This window comes from Oncorhynchus masou, chromosome 12 (assembly GCF_036934945.1).
Source record: "Oncorhynchus masou masou isolate Uvic2021 chromosome 12, UVic_Omas_1.1, whole genome shotgun sequence".
Lineage (NCBI taxonomy): Eukaryota > Metazoa > Chordata > Actinopteri > Salmoniformes > Salmonidae > Oncorhynchus > Oncorhynchus masou.
The window spans coordinates 89698216-89719153 of record NC_088223.1 but is presented as its reverse complement, the minus strand read 5'-3'; positions in this window follow the sequence as shown (position 1 = coordinate 89719153).

Sequence of the window (20938 nt, the reverse complement as noted above, 5' to 3'; positions counted from 1 at the left end):
GGACATCGCAATGGAAGAGCCTGTAGAAACCACCTCGGACAGTTACCTCGGCAGACCAGTCATGATGGATCGGCGGGGCTCCGTGTCGACAGTACAATATCGTGCTGTGCAGACTGGCAGGTATTAACCAAGCTGAGGCTGGCTGATGTCCGAGTTAACGGTGAGGACCTCTAGCAGTGGCTAACTGACTATTAGCTAATAGCTAGTTAGCTGGCTAGCTTCTGATGGGGGTTCCGGTTCTAAAGTATAAAAATAGCAGATCCGTACCACATTGGGTGAGGCGGGTTGCAGGAGAGTTTAGTCTGGCTGTCACGCCCTGGTCTATATTTATTATGTTATCTTCATTTATTGAGTCAGGCCAGGGTGTGACATGGGTTTATTTGTAGTGTGTTTCGTCTTGGGGTTGTGTGGGGTGTATAGATTTGTCTATGGCTGCCTGAGGCGGTTCTCAATCAGCGTCAGGTGATTATCGTTGTCTCTGATTGGGAACCATATTTAGGTAGCCTGGGTTTCACTGTGTGTTTGTGGGTGATTGTTCCTGTCTCTGTGTTTGTTGCACCAGTCAGGGCTGTTTCAGTTTTCGACGTTTGTTGTTTTGTATTGTTCGTGTTCTTCATTATTAAAGATGTATCGAACGAACCACGTTGCATTTTGGTCCGATCCTTGTTTCACCTCTTCGTCAGAGGAGGAGTTGGAAGAAAGCCGTTACACTGGCAATGTTCTGTTTTGTTTCTTGTTTCATCTCTGTTGTAAAGTGACTTTGGGTTGTTTAAAAGTGCTCTATAAGTCCCATGTATTATTATTTAAACAGTCACTTAGACCCATACTCTTGACCCTGCCGTTCCCTGTGTGAATATGCCATGGCTTTCAAATCATCAAGTTTTGCCGAAAGTTCCCATACTACCATCAAGTGCTACAGTACGCATTCACTAGAGTTTCTGAAACTGTCCAGAGACCAGTAGCGTGCCGTGGTTCTGGGGCCTGGGCCTTCAGTGAAGTCCTACACAGTCCCACCCGAATTAATCCACCTCGTATTACCATCATTATGATGCCATGGCTCTAGACACTATACATTTAGACAGAAACGCAGTATAACCAGGCGTTGCGTCACCTTGAAATTAACATTTTTATTCAGAGAATTGCAGGGGAAGAGTACAATACCTTTTCATTGTGCAGCTTCGTTGCCCTGCACGCTTGTTCGTTGAGCTGTAGATCCACTTGGTTGTCCCCAAAAGTTTTCAAAAGCGCCATTGTTTGTAAGTGCCCAGCCATACTTTGGTGTCTCGTTGCTGCCTTGGTTAGACAACTCAGGTTTGCAAAGCCAGTGTGGCTCCAAACACCAAATCGATCACTTGCAAATAATAGGCATTCCCAGCAGTACAGTTTGCAGTGCTTCTCGGAGCCTGTCTTTGTAGCGTCGGCTTTGTAGTGTCGGCGTCTACCTCTCCTGACAATGTCTAACTTTTCTTGAAAAGTTTGTCTTGAGAATGGCGTTATAATTATGTCCTCAACCAAATCGATATCTTCTCCTTCCGCCATTGTGGGTTGAAAAAACAGCTTAGTAGTACGCAAATTAATTTGTTTATCAATTTCAGTTTCCTAGTTCTGAGACCAGCCCATATAGGACCCGCCTCTCAATATTGGTAATCCAATCAAAAGACATGCAGGCACTACGTAGCTGGCTCTGGAGCCAGCCAGCAGGCGTACAATAGCCAACTCTAAAGCTGATTGGTTGACACTAAATTTTAATTTCCATTCACTTTAAGCTACAAGTGCCCGCACTGTTGATTCTGAAGGCCTGAGGGCAGATTTTAGACCCCTGGCAGCACATGATGGCTGAATATGATTGGATAAAATATCTAACATAAAGACCAGCCCTCCAAATCTCAACCTGGGGCTGGAAGCAGTGCAACCAAGAGGAACGCTATGAAATGAAGAGTGTAACTCTTACTCTGGGGAATAATTTAATACATATTTGTGGGAAAATATATTTAAAAAATATATATATTCTGATGATGTTTAGGCCAGCAGAGAAGGCCATGCTGGCCCTGATGGCCCACCACTGCCAGAGACACATTCTCCAAGTGAGATTTCCTGACCCGTACCACTTACCTCAGAGTACTGACAACAGCTTTCTGTGGTATGTAGAACTTAGCGGAGTAAAATCCTTTAAAATTACAAACAAATCAAATGGAACTTCCAGCAACACAATCCTGCAGACCTGGTTTCAAATAGTACTTGTTTTATGACAGATTCTTCAGCAGCGCTTGATTGAGCTTGCCTGGCGCAATGGAACCAATGAAAATAGTCCCCAAAAGTGCAACTCCAAACCTGGCCCATCTGGCACTCCAGACAGACTTACAAACAATAGGCTGTGTTCCTAAATTGCCTCCAGTGTGTCAGAGTGCGCTTGGGTCGTTGGTAAATTCAGAGCGTTGTCAGATTGTCTGTTGGTAAATTCAGAGTATTGTTAGATTGTCCATTTGTAAATTCAGAGCGTTTCACTCTTGGGGCGTTCAGAACATTGTCAGATTGTGTGTTGGTAAATTCAGAGCGTTGTCAGATATTCCGTTGGTAAATTCAGAGCGTTGTCAGATTGTCTGTTGGTAAATTCAGAGCGTTGTCAGATATTCCGTTGGTAAATTCAGAGCGTTGTCAGATTGTCTGTTGGTAAACTCAGAGTGTTTCACTCTTGGGGCGTTCAGAACGTACACTGGACACTCTGGTCGAGAAGTAGGGTTGATCCAAACATTCTGACCTCGCAACGGCAGTCAAGCACCCAAGCTAACTGGCTAAAGTTGTGTAGCTCGCAAGCTACTTCCAGATACAAATGGGAGATCAAATGGGAGAACAAATGGGAGAACACACTCTGACCATTTGACTCGCCCCACCAGAGCTGGTTAGGCTGTCGTATAATCTAGAGCATTAGTGACTGTAACTGTGCTGCTGGCAACTATTTATTTACGTTTTTTGCCGACATTTACTGACACTGGCCATATTCAACGGGTGTTGTGCATTTGTAAATTCATCAGTTATTCTGCGCTCTGGCACACTCAGACGAGAGTTCTCTCTGGCACACTCAGACGAGAGTTCTCTCTGGCACACTCAGACGAGAGTTCTCTCTGGCACACTCAGATGAGAGTTCTCTCTGGCACACTCAGACGAGAGTTCTCTCTGGCACAGTCAGACGAGATTTCTCTCTGGCACACTCAGACGAGAGTGCTCTGAAATCGGATTAGATGACTAGAGTGAATTTACAAATGCACCCTTAATAAAACTCTCGTATTAGATTTTTTTTAAATAAACAAATAATCCAATTTGAACCCAGGCAGGTCTGGTGTTACTGTTATTTCACCGTGGAGAAGCAGGAGAGTTCTAGAACATAGAGACTTAAGAGTCTAAATGAGCAGTGACTTCACTGACTGGCCAAATTAAGCTTTTATGGTGTAGCTAGCAGGAGAGGGAGACACAATCCAGACCCTCATACCTCCATTGCTCAGTCTCTCAGGGTGCATACCAAACGGCACCCTATTCCCTACATAGTGCACCACTGGCACCCTATTCCCTATTTAGTGCAATACATTTGACCAGGACCCTTAAGGGTCCTCTGTGGCTAAGTTGGGAACCCGGACTCAAATCTCCCATGATGTACGCTCGCCAGCTTTGTGGCGAGAGAAAGAGTACATGAAACAGCCCTTTCATGGGAGAGAAACTACATGAAACAGCTCTTTCATGAGAGAAAGACTACATGATCATGATACAGCTCTAGTTCACGGGAGAGAGAGACTATATGAAGCAGCTCTGTCATGAGAGAGAGAGAGAAAGAGTTCATGAAACAACTCTGTCACGAGAGAAAGACTACATGAAACAGATCTGTCACGAGATAGAGACAACAGTGAGGCCTTGGCAGCTCCTACATTATGTGTACTGTTGCTGTGTGATGGAGTCCTGCCTTGGCAGCTCCTACATTATGTGTACTGTTGCTGTGTGATTGAGTCTTGCCTTGGCAGCTCCTACAGTATGTGTACTGTTGCTGTGTGATTGAGTCTTGCCTTGGCAGCTCCTACAGTATGTGTACTGTTGCTGTGTGATGGAGTCCTGCCTTGGCAGCTCCTACAGTATGTGTACTGTTGCTGTGTGATGGAGTCCTGCCTTGGCAGCTTCTACAGTATGTGTACTGTTGCTGTGTGATGAAGTCTGTACCAGAAAGAGACCAGGCTACAGCTAACAACTAACCTGCCAGCTTACTTTATCTGGCACAATAACAGACACTAGCAGGCGGTAAATCATTGGAAATTAATAATTTGATCCAATGCAATTCCCTCCTACAAATCAAAAATGTGTTTATTTGTTCAGCTTTTTGGTCTTTGGATATACCAATATTCTCTACTCCGGAGTATATATATATATTAAATCTTAAATCAGTGGGATCATGGCACTTGCAAGTTCAAGTTCTGATGTTGTGATAGGCCTACCCTGAACCCATTTTATCCATATATAGACCTATTCAAAACAGTGTAGGTATAGCCGTGGGAAGGCCTGTGGAAGATGTTTAGTTGGGGGTGCTGGGGGGAGTTGACAGTCTTCTCTTTTCACCAGCAGTATGTTTTCCTCACGATTGTATTTTGAAATAGTGAGAAAGGTCAGAAAAAAAGTTAAATAAACGTTCAATTAAACATTTTTAAACTGCCAGGCAACTCAACACTCAGCTATAACGGCACAAAAATAAAGATGAGTCCTCTATCTATCTCTGTGGTTGTGCCACACTAAGTGCTGTTGTTGGCTGCTTTGTCTGAGGTGCTGGGAGAGGCAACCTGTGCCAGCCATGTTGTCGTTCTGGCAAGGGCAAGACAGCCTGACATCACAGTCCAGCAGAGCGTTCTTTCAGCTCTTTCAAAGCATACCGTAACATAACATTATGTTATTGTAGCCTAATAGGGCTTTGGTCAGAAGTGATACTCCACATAGGGAAAAGTATGCCATTTTAGGATGGAGAGCAATATGTGAGACAAGACTCCTCTGGTGAGCCCCCCCCCCCGCCACTCTGTTCATTTCCAGAACATTTCACTTCACTGCTCAGCATTTCAGAGATGGATGGTGAGTCAGCATTAGATCGGCTGGGTTGAAAACAAAACACGTAGGTGTTTGTAAGAGTGTTTGTAACAACAACAACAACAACAAAAAACTAGTTATTTTCTGTGGGATGATGATACATGGATAGATGGATGGACAGACTCGTATTAACCTCAAAGAAATGTGTGGACGTGTGTGTGGGTGTGTGTCTGTGTCAAATCAAATGTAAGTTTTGAAGATGTTATCAACGATGGAGAGAAATGCTTGTGTTTCTAGATCCAACAGGGCAGTAATGCTGGTTTTTCTAGATCAAACAAGGCAGTAATGCTGGTGTTTCTAGCTCCAACAGGGCAGTAATGCTGGTGTTTCTAGCTCCATTCTAGCTCCAACAGGGCAGTAATGATTGTGTTTATAGCTCCAACAGAGCAGTAATGATTGTGTTTATAGCTCCAACAGAGCAGTAATGTTTGTGTTTCTAGCTCCAACAGGGCAGTAATGCTTGTGTTTCTAGCTCCAACAGGGCAGTAATGCTGGTGTTTCTAGCTCCAACAGGGCAGTAATGCTGGTGTATCTAGCTCCAACAGGGCAGTAATGCTTGTGTTTCTAGCTCCAACAGGGCAGTAATGCTTGTGTTTCTAGCTCCAACAGGGCAGTAATGCTGGTGTTTCTAGCTCCAACAGTGCAGTAATGATTGTGTTTCTAGCTCCAACAGGGCAGTAATGCTGGTGTTTCTAGCTCCAACAGGGCAGTAATGCTTGTGTTTCTAGCTCCACCAGGGCAGTAATGCTGGTGTTTCTAGCTCCAACAGGGCAGTAATGCTTGTGTTTCTAGATCCAACAGGGCAGTAATGCTTTGTTTCTAGCTCCAACAGGGTCAGTAATGATTGTGTTTCTAGCTCCAACAGGGCAGTAATGCTGGTGTTTCTACCTCCAACAGGGCAGTAATGCTTGTGTTTCTAGCTCCAACAGTGCAGTAATGATTGTGTTTCTAGCTCCAACAGGGCAGTAATGCTGGTGTTTCTAGCTCCAACAGGGCAGTAATGCTGGTGTTTCTAGCTCCAACAGGGCAGTAATGCTGGTGTTTCTAGCTCCAACAGGGCAGTAATGCTGGTGTTTCTAGCTCCAACAGGTCAGTAATGCTGGTGTTTCTAGATCCAACAGGGCAGTAATGCTGGTGTTTCTAGCTCCAACAGGGCAGTAATGCTTGTGTTTCTAGCTCCAACAGGGCAGTAATGCTGGTGTTTCTAGCTCCAACAGGGCAGTAATGCTGGTGTTTCTAGCTCCAACAGGGCAGTAATGCTGTTGTTTCTAGCTCCAACAGGGCAGTAATGATTGTGTTTCTAGCTCCAACATGGCAGTAATGCTGGTGTTTATTGTTCCAACAGGGCAGTAATGCTGGTGTTTCTAGCTCCAACAGGGCAGTAATGCTGGTGTTTCTAGCTCCAACAGGGCAGTAATGCTGGTGTTTCTAGCTCCAACAGGGCAGTAATGCTGGTGTTTCTAGCTCCAACAGGGCAGTAATGCTGGTGTTTCTAGCTCCAACAGGTCAGTAATGCTGGTGTTTCTAGCTCCACCAGGGCAGTAATGCTGGTGTTTCTAGATCCAACAGGGCAGTAATGCTGGTGTTTCTAGCTCCAACAGGGCAGTAATGCTTGTGTTTCTAGCTCCAACAGGGCAGTAATGCTTGTGTTTCTAGCTCCAACAGGGCAGTAATGCTGGTGTTTCTAGCTCCAACAGGGCAGTAATGCTGTTGTTTCTAGCTCCAACAGGGTCAGTAATGATTGTGTTTCTAGCTCCAACATGGCAGTAATGATAGTGTTTATTGTTCCAACAGGGCAGTAATGCTGGTGTATCTACCTCCAACAGGGCAGTAATGCTTGTGTTTCTAGCTCCAACAGGGCAGTAATGCTTGTGTTTCTAGCTCCAACAGGGCAGTAATGCTGGTGTTTCTAGCTCCAACAGTGCAGTAATGATTGTGTTTCTAGCTCCAACAGGGCAGTAATGCTGGTGTTTCTAGCTCCAACAGGGCAGTAATGCTGGTGTTTCTAGCTCCATCAGGGCAGTAATGCTGGTGTTTCTAGCTCCAACAGGTCAGTAATGCTGGTGTTTCTAGCTCCACCAGGGCAGTAATGCTGGTGTTTCTAGATCCAACAGGGCAGTAATGCTGGTGTTTCTAGATCTAACAGGGCAGTAATGCTGGTGTTTCTAGCTCCAACAGGGCAGTAATGCTGGTGTTTCTAGATCCAACAGGGCAGTAATGCTGGTGTTTCTAGCTCCAACAGGGCAGTAATGCTGGTGTTTCTAGATCCAACAGGGCAGTAATGCTGGTGTTTCTAGCTCCAACCGAGAAGTAATGCTGGTGTTTCTAGCTCCAACAGGGCAGTAATGCTGGTGTTTCTAGCTCCAACAAGGCAGTAATGCTTGTGTTTCTAGCTCCAACAGCGCAGTAATGCTGGTGTTTCTAGCTCCAACAGGGCAGTAATGCTTGTGTTTCTAGCTCCAACAGGGCAGTAATGCTTGTGTTTCTAGCTCCAACAGAGCAGTAATGCTGGTGTTTCTAGATCCAACAGGGCAGTAATGCTGGTGTTTCTAGCTCCAACAGGGCAGTAATGCTGGTGTTTCTAGCTCCAACAGAGCAGTAATGCTGGTGTTTCTAGCTCCAACCGAGAAGTAATGCTGGTGTTTCTAGCTCCAACAGGGCAGTAATGCTTGTGTTTCTAGCTCCAACAGCGCAGTAATGCTTGTGTTTCTAGCTCCAACAGGGCAGTAATGCTTGTGTTTCTAGCTCCAACAGAGCAGTAATGCTGGTGTTTCTAGCTCCAAAAGAGGAGTAATGCTGGTGTTTCTAGCTCCAACAGGGCAGTAATGATTGTGTTTCTAGATCCAACAGGGTAGTAATGCTGGTGTTTCTAGCTCCAACAGGGCAGAAATGCTGGTGATTCTAGCTCCAACAGTGTAGTAATGCTGGTGTTTCTACCTCCAACAGTGTAGTAATGCTGGTGTTTCTAGCTCCAACAGTGTAGTAATGCTGGTGTTTCTAGCTCCAACAGGGCAGTAATGCTGGTGTTTCTAGCTCCAACAGGGCAGTAATGCTGGTGTTTCTATCTTCAACAGGGCAGTAATGCTGGTGTTTCTAGCTCCAACATGGTAGTAATGCTGGTGTTTCTAGCTCCAACAGGGCAGTAATGCTGGTGTTTCTAGCTCCAACAGGGCAGTGATGCTGGTGTTTCTAGCTCCAACAGGGCAGTAATAATTGTGTTTCTAGCTCCAACAGGGTAATGTAATGGGCTAATGCTGGTGTTTCTAGCTCCAACAGGGCAGTAATGCTGGTGTTTCTAGCTCCAACAGGGCAGTAATGTTTGTGTTTCTACCTCCAACAGGGCAGTAATGCTGGTGTTTCTAGATCCAACAGGGCAGTAATGCTGGTGTTTCTAGCTCCAACATGGTAGTAATGCTGGTGTTTCTAGCTCCAACAGGGCAGTAATGCTGGTGTTTCTAGCTCCAACAGGGCAGTGATGCTGGTGTTTCTAGCTCCAACAGGGCAGTAATAATTGCGTTTCTAGCTCCAACAGGGTAGTAATGCTGGTGTTTCTAGCTCCAACAGGGCAGTAATGCTGGTGTTTCTAGCTCCAACAGGGCAGTAATGCTTGCGTTTCTACCTCCAACAGGGCAGTAATGCTGGTGTTTCTAGATCCAACAGGGCAGTAATGCTGGTGCTTCTAGCTCCAACAGGGCAGTAATGCTTGTTATTCTACCTCCAACAGGGCAGTAATGCTGGTGTTTCTAGCTCCAACAGGGCAGTAATGTTTGTGTTTCTAGCTCCAACAGGGCAGTAATGCTGGTGTTTCTAGCTCCAACAGGGCAGTAATGCTGTGTTTCTAGCTCCAAAAGGGCAGTAATGATTGTGTTTCTATCTCCAACAGGGCAGTAATGATTGTGTTTCTAGCTCCAACAGGGCTGTAATGCTTGTGTTTCTAGCTCCAACAGGGCAGTAATGCTTGTGTTTCTAGCTCCAACAGGGCAGTAATGCTTGTGTTTCGAGCTCCAACACGGTAGTAATGCTTGTGTTTCAAGCTCCAACATGGCAGTAATGATAGTGTTTATTGTAAACAGGGCAGTGCTGGTGTTTCTAGCTCCAACAGTGCAGTAATGCTTGTGTTTCTAGCTCCAACAGGGTAGTAATGCTGGTGTTTCTAGAACAGGGCATTAATGTAACGATTGTGTGTTTCTTGCTCCAACAGGGCAGTAATGATTGTGTTTCTAGCTCCAACAGGGCAGTAATGATTGTGTTTCTAGCTCCAACAGGGCAGTAATGATTGTGTTTCTAGCTCCAACAGGGCAGTAATGATTGTGTTTCTAGCTACAACAGGGCAGTAATGATTGTGTTTCTAGCTCTATTCTAGCTCCCACAGGGCAGTAATGATTTTGTTTTCTAGCTCCAACAGTGCAGTAATGCTTGTGTTTCTAGCTCCAACAGGGCAGTAATGCTTGTGTTTCTAGCTCCAACAGGGCAGTAATGATTGTGTTTCTAGCTCTATGCTAGCTCCAACAGGGCAGTAATGATTGTGTTTCTAGCTCCAACAGGTAATGCAGTAATGATTGTGTTTCTAGCTCTAGGGCAGTTTGTGTTTCTAGCTCCAACAGGGCAGTAATGATTGTGTTTCTCCAACAGCTCTATTCTTGCTCCAACAGGGCAGTAATGATTGTGTTTCTAGTTCCAACAGGGCAGTAATGCTTGTGTTTCTTGCTCCAACAGGGCAGTATTGATTGTGTTTCTAGCTCTATGCTAGCTCCAACAGGGCAGTAATGATTGTGTTTCTAGCTCCAACAGGGAAGTAACGATTGTGTTTCTTGCTCCAACAGGGCAGTAATTATTGTGTTTCTAGCTCCAACAGGGCAGTAATGATTGTGTTTCTAGCTACAACAGGGCAGTAATGATTGTGTTTCTAGCTCTATTCTAGCTCCCACAGGGCAGTAATGATTTTGTTTCTAGCTCCAACAGTGCAGTAATGCTTGTGTTTCTAGCTCTTGTGTTTCTAGCTCCAACAGGGCAGTAATGCTTGTGTTTCTAGCTCCAACAGGGCAGTAATGATTGTGTTTCTAGCTCTATTCTAGCTCCAACAGGGCAGTAATGATTGTGTTTCTAGCTCTATTCTTGCTCCAACAGGGCAGTAATGATTGTGTTTCTAGCTCCAACAGGGCAGTAATGCTTGTGTTTCTTGCTCCAACAGGGCAGTATTGATTGTGTTTCTAGCTCTATGCTAACAGCTAATGATTGTGTTTCTAAACAGGGCAGTAATGATTGTGTTTCTAGATTGTGTTTCTCCAACAGGGCAGTAATGATTGTGTTTCTAGCTCCAACAGGGCACTAATGATTGTGTTTCTAGCTCCAACAGGGCAGTAATGATTGTGTTTCTAGCTCCAACAGGGCAGTAATGATTGTGTTTTCTAGCTCCAACAGGGCAGTAATGATTGTGTTTCTAGCTCCAACAGGGTAGTAATGCTGGTGTTTCCAGCTCCAACAGGGCAGTAATAATTGTGTTTCTATCTCTATTCTATCTCCAACAGAGCAGTAATTCTGGTGTTTCTAGCTCCAACAGAACAGTAATGCTGGTGTTTCTAGCTCTGGTGTTTCTAGCTGCAACAGAGCAGGCTGGTGTTTCAGCTCCAATAATGCTTGTGTTTCTATCTCCAACAGAGCAGTAATACCTAGCAAAACAAATGAACAATACACACATAAACCAGAAAGTGAAAAGAAATTAAGTATGATCAGGACATGCAATGAGCACGGAATAGATATACACAGTACCAGTCAAAAGTTGACACACCTCCTCATTCCAGGGTTTTTTCTTTATTTTTTACTAATTTCTACATTCAACATTGTAGAATAACATTGAAGACAACAAAACTATGGAATAACACAAATGGAATCATGTAGTAACCAAAAAAGTGTTAAACAAATGAAAATGTATTTTATATTTCAGATTTTTTCAAGTAGCCACCTTTGCCTTTATGACAGTTTGTCAAGAATTGCAACACTTCTGGGTTTTTCACGCTCAAATGTTTCCGCGTGTATCAAGAAATGGTCCACCACACAAAGGACATCAAGCCAACTTGACACAACCGTGGGAAGCACCGGAGTCAACATGGGCCAGCATCCCTGTGGAACACTTTTGACACCTGGTAGAGGCCATGACCCGATGAATTGAGGCATTTCTGAGGGCAAAGGGGGGGTGCAACTCAATATTAGGAAGGTGTTCTTAATGTTTGGTATACTCTATATATATATATATATATATATATATATATATATATATATATATATATATATATATATATATATATATATATATATATATATAGATAGATATATATACAGTTGCAGTCGGTAAAGTTTACATACACCTTAGCCAAATACAACTAATTAACTTGGCAAAGGAGAAATGCTCACCAACAGGGATGTAAACAAATTTGTGCACAGAGAAATATGATTTTTATGCATCTGGAACATTTCTGGTATCTTTTATTTCAGCTCATGAAATATGCGACCAACACTTTACATGCTAAGTTTATATGGTTGTTTTGTGTACATAGTCATTGAACACTTAAAAAATGTTTACACACTATTTTACCCACTTCATATGTATACTTTGGAAAGTATTCAGACCCCTTTTGGGATGTTTTTCAGTGACAGGGACTGGGAGACTAGTCAGGACTGAGGGAAAGATGAACGGAGCAAAGTACAGAGAGATCCTTGATGAAAACCTGCTCCAGAGTACTAATGACCTCAGACTGGGGCAAAGGTTCACCTTCCAACAGGACAACGACCCAAAGCACACAGCCAAGACAACGCAGGAGTGGCTTCTGGACAAGTCTCTGAATGTCCTTGAGTGGCCCAGCCAGAGCCCGGATTTGAACCCGATCAAACATCTCTGGAGACCTGAAAATAGCTGTGCAGCAACGCTCCCCATCCAACCTGACAGAGCTTGAGAGGATCTGCAGAGAAGGATGGGAGAAATTCAGAAAATACAGGTGTGCCAAGCTTGTAGCGTCATACCCAAGAAGACTCAAGGCTGTAATCGCTGCCAAAGGTGCTTCAACAAAGTACTGAGTAAAGGGTCTGAAGGTAAATTCGATATTTAAGTGTTTTATTTTTTATACATTTGCAAACATTTCTAAAAACCTGTTTTTACTATGTCATTATGGGTGAGTGAGTGTAGATTGAGGGGGGGGGCTGAATCCATTTTAGGATAAAGCTGGAACGTAACAACGTGGAAAAAGTCAAGGAGTCTGAATACTTTCCAAATGCACTGTATACTGCAAAGTTGGATCGGAGCTAGAAAGAGAGTGGCTGTGTCTGTTGGCACCATCTTGTCTTTCTGTGTGTGCTGATGGCATCTCAGGACATCACTATGATGCACAGTGTGACTGCATGTGTGCTAGTGAAAAGTACTACTGCCCCCTGCTGCAAGAATAACACTACTGCCCCCTACTGCTAGAATAACACTACTGCCCCCTACTGCTAGATTAACACTACTGCCCCACTGCTGCTAGAATAACACTACTGCCCCTCTGCTGCTAGAATAACACTACTGCGAGAATAACACTACTGCCTCCTACTGCTAGAATAACACTACTGCCCCCTACTGCTAGAATAACACTAATGCTAGAATAACACTACTTCCTCCTACTGCTAGAATAACACTACTGCCCCCTAATGCTAGAATAATACTACTGCCCCCTGCGGCGAGAATAACACTACTGTCTCTGCTGCTAGAATAACACTACTGCCCCCTGCTGCTAGAATAATACTACTGCCCCCTGCTGCTAGAATAACACTACTGCCCCCTGCTGCTAGAATAATACTACTGCCCCCTACTGCTAGAATAACACTACTGCCCCCCTGCTGCTAGAATAACACTACTGCCCCCTGCTGCTAGAATAACACTACTGCTAGAATAACACTACTGCCCCCTGCTGCTAGAATAACACTACTGTCCCTCTATTGCTAGAATAACACTACTGTCCCTCTACTGCTAGAATAAAACTACTGCCCCCTGCTGCTAGAATAACACTACTGCCCCCTGCTGCTAGAATAACACTACTGCCCCACCTGCTACTAGAATAACACTACTGCCCCCTACTGCTAGAATAACACTACTGCTAGTATAACACTACTGCCCCCTACTGCTAGAATAACACTACTGCCCCCTGCTGCTAGAATAACATTACTGCCCCCTGCTGCTAGAATAGTACTACTGCCCCCTGCTGCTAGAATAACACTACTGCCCCTTGCTGCTAGAATAACACTACTGCCCCCTACTGCTAGAATAATACTACTGCCCCCTGCTGCTAGAATAACACTAAGAATAATACTACTGCCCCCTACTGCTAGAATAACACTACTGCCCCCTGCTGCTAGAATAATACTACTGCCCCCTACTGCTAGAATAATACTACTGCTAGAATAACACTACTGCCCCCTGCTACTAGAATAACACTACTGCCCCCTACTGCTAGAATAATACTACTGCTAGAATAACACTACTGCCCCCTGCTGCTAGAATAATACTACTGCTAGAATAATACTACTGCCCCCTACTACTAGAATAATACTACTGCTAGAATAACACTACTGCCCCTGCTACTAGAATAACACTACTGCCCCCTACTGCTAGAATAATACTACTGCCCCCTACTGCTAGAATAACACTACTGCCCCCTGCTGCTAGAATAACACTACTGCCCCCTGCTACTAGAATAACACTACTGCCCCCTGCTGCTAGAATAACACTACTGCTAGAATAACACTACTGCCCCCTGCTACTAGAATAACACTACTGCCCCCTACTGCTAGAATAATACTACTGCCCCCTGCTGCTAGAATAACACTACTGCCCTCTGCTGCTAGAATAATACTACTGCCCCTCTGCTGCTAGAATAATACTACTGCTAGAATAACACTACTGCCCCCTGCTGCTAGAATAACACTACTGCCCCCTACTGCTAGAATAATACTACTGCCCCCTACTGCTAGATTAACACTACTGCCCCCCTGCTGCTAGAATAATACTACTGCCCCCTGCTGCTAGAATAACACTACTGCCCCCTACTGCTAGAATAATACTACTGCTAGAATAACACTACTGCCCTCTGCTGCTAGAATAACACTACTGCCCTCTGCTGCTAGAATAATACTACTGCCCCTTGCTGCTCGAATAACACTACTGCCCTCTGCTGCTAGAATAATACTACTGCTAGAATAACACTACTGCCCTCTGCTGCTAGAATAATACTACTGCTCGAATAACACTACTGCCCCCTGCTGCTCGAATAATACTACTGCTAGAATAATACTACTGCCCCCTACTGCTAGAATAATACTACTGCTAGAATAACACTACTGCCCCCTACTGCTAGAATAACACTACTGCCCCTCTGCTGGTCGCTCACCCACCCATCCAAGGTTTCAGGCACTCTTTCTCCATCTCTCTCCCACTTTCTTCCCCTCTCCTCTCTCCCACTTTCTCCATCTTTCTCCCACTTTATCCATCTCTCTTCCCACTTTTTCCCTGTCTTCCCCTCTCTCCCACTCTCTTCCCCTCACTCCCACTTTCTCCATTTCTCTCTCCCAGTGTCTCCCTCTCTCTTCCCCGCACTCCCACTTTCTCCATCTCTCTTCCACTTTCTCCCTTGCTCTCTTCCCCTCTCTCCCACTTTCTCCCTCTCTCTTCCCCTCGCTCCCACTTTCTCCCTCTCTCTCCCACTTTCTCCATCCATCTCCATCTCTCCCCACTTTCTCCCTTGCTCTCTTCCCCGCTCTCCCACTTTCTCCCTCTCTCTTCCCCTCGCTCCCACTTTCTCCCTCTCTCTCCCACTTTCTCCCCCTCTCTCCCCCTCTCTCCCTCTCTCCCCTCTCTCCCACTTTCTCCTTCTCTCCCACTTCCTCCCTCTCTCCCACTTTCTCCCTCTCTCTTCCCCTCTCTCCCACTTTCTCCCTCTCTCTTCCCATCGCTCCCACTTTCTCCATTTCTCTCCCCCTCTCTGCCACTTTCTCTCTCTCTCTCCCACTTTCTCCCTCTCTCTTCCCCCCTCTCCCACTTTCTCCATCTGTCTTTCATCCACTCTACATCTTTCTTTCTCTACACCTCCCACCCCTCTCTACAACTCCCACCCCTCCCTTCCTCTCTCTCCCCACCATCAAGCTAATATTAGTGTACTTGCTTGGTGACAGGGGCCTGGTGCTGTGCTAGGTGACAGAGGGCAGACGTGCCTCTCCCAGCCCTGGGCCCTGGGCCTGGAATGTGCCTAGCAGTTGGACAGGTGAGATGAACCTATTTATCACACAGTCTGGGAGGCCAGCTATATATGACAGAAGCTATGTTAACCTTCACCACAGGGGGGGGGGGGGGGGTCTGTGAGTACATGTATGTGAGTGTCCCTATGTGTGCGTGGGAGCTTTTATGAGAGCACACATCAGAGTCCCCCCCAAAAAAATTGGAATAAAAAGCCATAAATAAAATTGTTGCCTGCCACATTGACCCGGTGGGAAGAAATAAATCCATTGCAAAATCTGTTCTTATTTTATTGATGTAAATGCCAGTTGATGTGCTCCAACTTAAAAGGCAAATATTCTTCAATGGATAATAAAGCCTCGAGTTTCTTGGAGATTAGTGTCGTGTCGTGTGTTTCTATTGTTACTCGCGCAAAAAAAAAAAAACCCGCCATGTCCTCATCAGGTACTTCAGCTAAGTGTACCCCGACTGGGCAATATTGGTGAAGATTGTGTTGATTATCTTCGTTTCCAGTGTGCCCGCCGAGAGGGGATTCTGTCTCCAAAACAGAGAAAGATGGCCTCAAGATGGAGCCTTCTTGAGGACAAACACGAGCTGCTCCAAAGAGTTGGACAGTTTTGACTTCCCAACGGCAGCGGCTACCTTTCAGCAGGAAAAGGTTGGTCCTCCGAGTTGCGCTGTGGTCTGTGACACTGCATTTTAGTACAGAGAGGCGTCTCTGCAGTACCTGGCTCGAATCCAGGCTGCATCATTGTAAATAAAAAATGTGTTCTTGCCTGGTTAAATTAAAGAAGTCCACCGCAATTACATTAGAGGAAAATTGTGTTCGTTCGGTCCTGCCACCCAAGATAAGATCAACATATGGCTGTGTCGGTGAAGGGCTGTTAAATTCAAACCAAGACTCGAATTGAGAGGATATGACACATGCCTACTGTTTTTTATTGAAGAACAGGCCCTTGTTACCTTAAGATTTTAAATTAAATAAAACCAATCCAATTATATAAATTGATGTATAAAAGCGCTTTGGTCCGCAAAGCTTTATTCTAGAAACAAACTGTAAAATACCCGGGAAAGACGTTGATAGAGTCATGCAATGCCTTTCCTATAAAGCAGATGTTTCCACCCCTACTCTTGCCACAATTGTTTGCGAACCCATATCCTATTGTCCCACAGCCCTGTGTGGTTTCAAAACTCCTGCGTTGCCATAGAAGCTAATGCTTCAAGAATGAACAACCGTTTCTAAAACTGTACATCTAAGGTTCTGTCGGGTCTGTCCAGGAAGTGTGGTTAAATGGTAGACATGTTCTCTGCTATACACTTTCTACGTTTTAATTATTATTTGGGGTATAGGAGGGTCACCATTTCTTTTCAAGCGTTCAGGGAGGGTTTTGGTCAAATATATTTTGCTGAAGGGAAGGCTATTCCATTTTCATTTCAGAGAGGTTCGATATTCTCTATTCTTCACTCTCGAAACGAATGTTTCTTTTCAGAAGAAGGTATTTTCTGACATTCAAGAATGCCTGAATTGCCTCGCCTTGCTTTTTTGGTTAGCTGGGAAGTTTCACCTCCTAATGATTACAGATCTACAGGAGTATACGTTTCACCGTGGCACTGAACATGGCGATACGTTGGCACATGAGAACTATTACGATATGTCAAATATGTCATCGAGTAAATAGTCACTTATTGCATTCTATCCATGGTGTCTTTCACGGGCTACAGATACATGAAACAGATATGTTATGCGCAATTTGCCTAAATGGGTAACAGAAACACTTCAACCACTTCCATTGTTATTCGTTTCCACCAAACTGACTTGTTAGAGATTTTTTTTTAAATCTGTGCGTGATGATGTAGTGCACACAAACTGTACTTTTTCGCTCAAGTTTTCATTTACCTAATAAAAATCTAAAATTCAATGTGTTTTCATTGCATTTTCGACTCTACTGATTGTTTTGTTCCAAAACGGTTGCTTTAAATAGCAGAAGTGACCACTTTGGTTTTGCCATATGCAGTGCGGGTAAACTAGTCTACATGATGACATTAATAGCTAGAATATTTTTTCTTTGTTACCAAAACCCTCTATATTTATTGTAAAGGAGCATCAAGATCACCATGCACTTTCACCAACCAAGTTCATCATAACGTATTTTATCTGTAGCAATAATAAACTGCACTGGCATGACAACTGTGGATGGAAACGCGGTTACTGTTCGGCTACGTGAGGACATCAAGTGCCCCGCGCACCTTCAAAATTATTTGGCGACAATCATTTATTCAAATAATTCTGTTTCCATAGTCATTTGTGGCAATAAAGAAAGTTAGAAAAAGAAATCAAATAAAATCCACACCTGTAGACGGATAAAAATGTTGTTGATCTTTCGAAAATGTTGATCTTCAGAACATTTATCCTTTAGCCTCTCTGCCGTTTCCACGAGGCCTACACGTCACAATGTTGATCTTCAGAACATTTATCCTTTAGCCTCTCTGCCGTTTCCACTAGGCCTACACGTCACAATGTTGATCTTCGGAACATTTATCCTTTAGCCTCTCTGCCGTTTCCACGAGGCCTACACGTCACAATGTTGATCTTCAGAACATTTATCCTTTATCCTCTCTGCCGTTTCCACGAGGCCTACACGTCACAATGTTGATCTTCAGAACATTTATACTTTAGCCTCTCTGCCGTTTCCATTAAGCCTACACGTCACAATGTTGATCTTCAGAACATTTATACTTTAGCCTCTCTGCCGTTTCCATTAAGCCTACACGTCAAAATGTTTTTTTTTTTCTTCATTTACTTTTGTGGAATAAACCTGGGTCAATGGAAACCTGCATATTGAACTCCCTACAAAAACTCTTCACTTGGTGAGCGAAATAAACGATAAAAACGCCTCATGCCGGAGAAGACAGATTTTGGATCCAGTTATCCCTCTCTTCCTCGCCTCTTCCTCCTATGGATTTTGGACAAATGCAGAATATAAAATCTGTGGTAAACACAGGTTAAGGAGATCTTATAGCCTACGTTTTGTTCTATGAGAACCTTCATCACCTTTTTTGAATTTTGAAGCATTTATGTAACCAAAACAAGCACATAAGGGCTTCATAATTTAATTATTTTTGGTGTTACAACCCTTACAAACCATTCATTTACCCATAGGCTTTGACCAATGATTGAGATTATCTATATATGTCTAATAGAGGGCGAGGTGTTGAAGCCACCACGCCTCCATCTTTGCACTCCATCACCGTTATAAAACAAATTGGAACCTGCATAAATGCATTTATTAATGTCTATATTCATTTTGGCATGTTTATTAAATTACGAAATCCTTAATGCAAACTTGTAAATTATATTATGTGAGCTAAACAGTAAAAATAATAATACATTTTTAAAAATTCCTTGAAATATACATTTGTTGAGATTACTAATGTTACTGTCCCCACTACAAAAACAACAACAAAAACAGCAATACATGTAATGTTGTCCTTGAAACATTGAATTGAAATACTGTAGAATTCCATTCATTCCTATGGAGGACTGCTCCTACTGGGGAGTAGCAATATGGCCGACCGATGGCTTCATAAGCCTCTCATTGGCCAATACATCATCAGCAATCTAGGGTTTAAATACGTCATTGGCTTTGACCGATCAGCCATGGCTAACTCATTACATTCTATGCCCAATAATAAACGGATTAAGGATTGCTAGATGAGCTAGAGTAGATGTATATAGACAAAAATATTTGATGTAACTATAAAATAAAAATATTCATGATATAGCTGTAGTACAAAGAGATTGTTCAGAACAAAAACATCTCAGATTCACTAATGATTATAATGTGCAATTGCTGAATGGGCACTCTTTGTCCATTTGACACCAATCCAAACCAAAAATGGTGGCTAGATGATAGTTCACTCAGAATGTTTACCATTTAAAAACCTTTCCAGTTCCAGTCTTCTTAGTGGGCTGGGTCTCCCATAGATACCAATGCAATAGGTTCTGGGTCTGGTCTACTAAGCTCATTGACTATCACTGAACCAGAAAAAAAGAACAAATGGGGTGTCTCGCTACCTTTTCCATCTACAGTGCATTCGGAAAGTAACCAGACCCCTTAACTTTTTCCACATTTTGTTACGTTACAGACTTATTCTTAACTTGATTAAATAAATACAAATCCTCATCAGTCTACACACACTACCCCATAATGACGAAGAAAATGTATTACAATTTTAAAAATGAAATACCTTATTTACATAAGTATTCAGACCCTTTGCTATGAGACTTGAAATTGAGCTCAGGTGCATCCTGTTATCATGATCATTTTCAATCGCAATGATAATAACAATCAATCAATAGCTTTGACCAATCCCCGAGGTTTGTAAGACCATGGGTTTAATAATAATTAGTCAAAGACTCAGCTTATGCAAAAGGCTAGTACAGTTTATTCAGAGAACGTTCTAAAGTCAAGAATACAAAAACATCTATTTTATAGCTGCGCACATACTTCCACACAAACAGTAGGTGAGTTTTATCCTTCTCCGTAGTTCTCACCACTGTGTATCACTACCCAGCCGACAGTTCCATTCCCCCGAGATTAGAGAAACCTTGAGAAGTACTCCCTGTCCTCTCCCAAGTCTCTTAGAGGCCTAGCCACGTCGGTCCAGACACAGTTTGAATTGTTCTTCGTTATTTTACTAGGCACACACACACACACACACACACACACACACACACACACACACACACACACACACACACACACACACACAAGTACAAATCCTAAGCTACGCCTTGCTCAGACATTCTGTGTTTTTCCACTATACATTGTTTAACCTAATTCTGACTAAAACTACACACATCATCAGGTTATAATTTTATGATTCTAATCAATATCATACAGTTCTACGGTTTCAGAGTGGAATTATTTTTTCATTATATTTCAACATACACATTATTTTATCACCTGTTTCCATTGATTATATAAGGTCCCACAGTTGACAGTGCATGTGAGAGCAAAAACCAAGCCATGAGGTCGAAGGAATTGTCCGTAGAGCTCCGAGACAGTATTTAGTCGAGGCACAGATCTGGCGAAGGGTCGAAAAAAACATCTGCAGCATTGAAGGTCCCCAAGAACACAGTGGCCTCCATCATTCTTAAATGGAAGAAGTTTGGAACCACCAAGACTCTTCCTAGAGCTGACCGCCCGGTCAAATTGAGCAATATGGGTAGAAGGGCCTTGGTCAGGGAGGTGACCGAAAACCTGATGGGCACTCTGACAGAGCTCCAGAGTTCCTCTGTGAAGATGGGAGAACCTTCCAGAAGAACAACCCTCTCTACAGCACTCCACCAACCACGCCTTTATGGTAGAGTGACCAGACGGAAGCCACTCCTCAGTAGAAGGCACATGACAGCCCACTTGGAGTGTGCCAAAAAGCACCTCAAGACTCCCAAGGCCATGAGAAACAAGTTTCTCTGGTCTGATGAAACCAAGATTGAACTCTTTGGCCTGAATGCCAAGCATCACATCTGGAGGAAACCTGGCACCATCCCTACTGTGAAGCATGGTG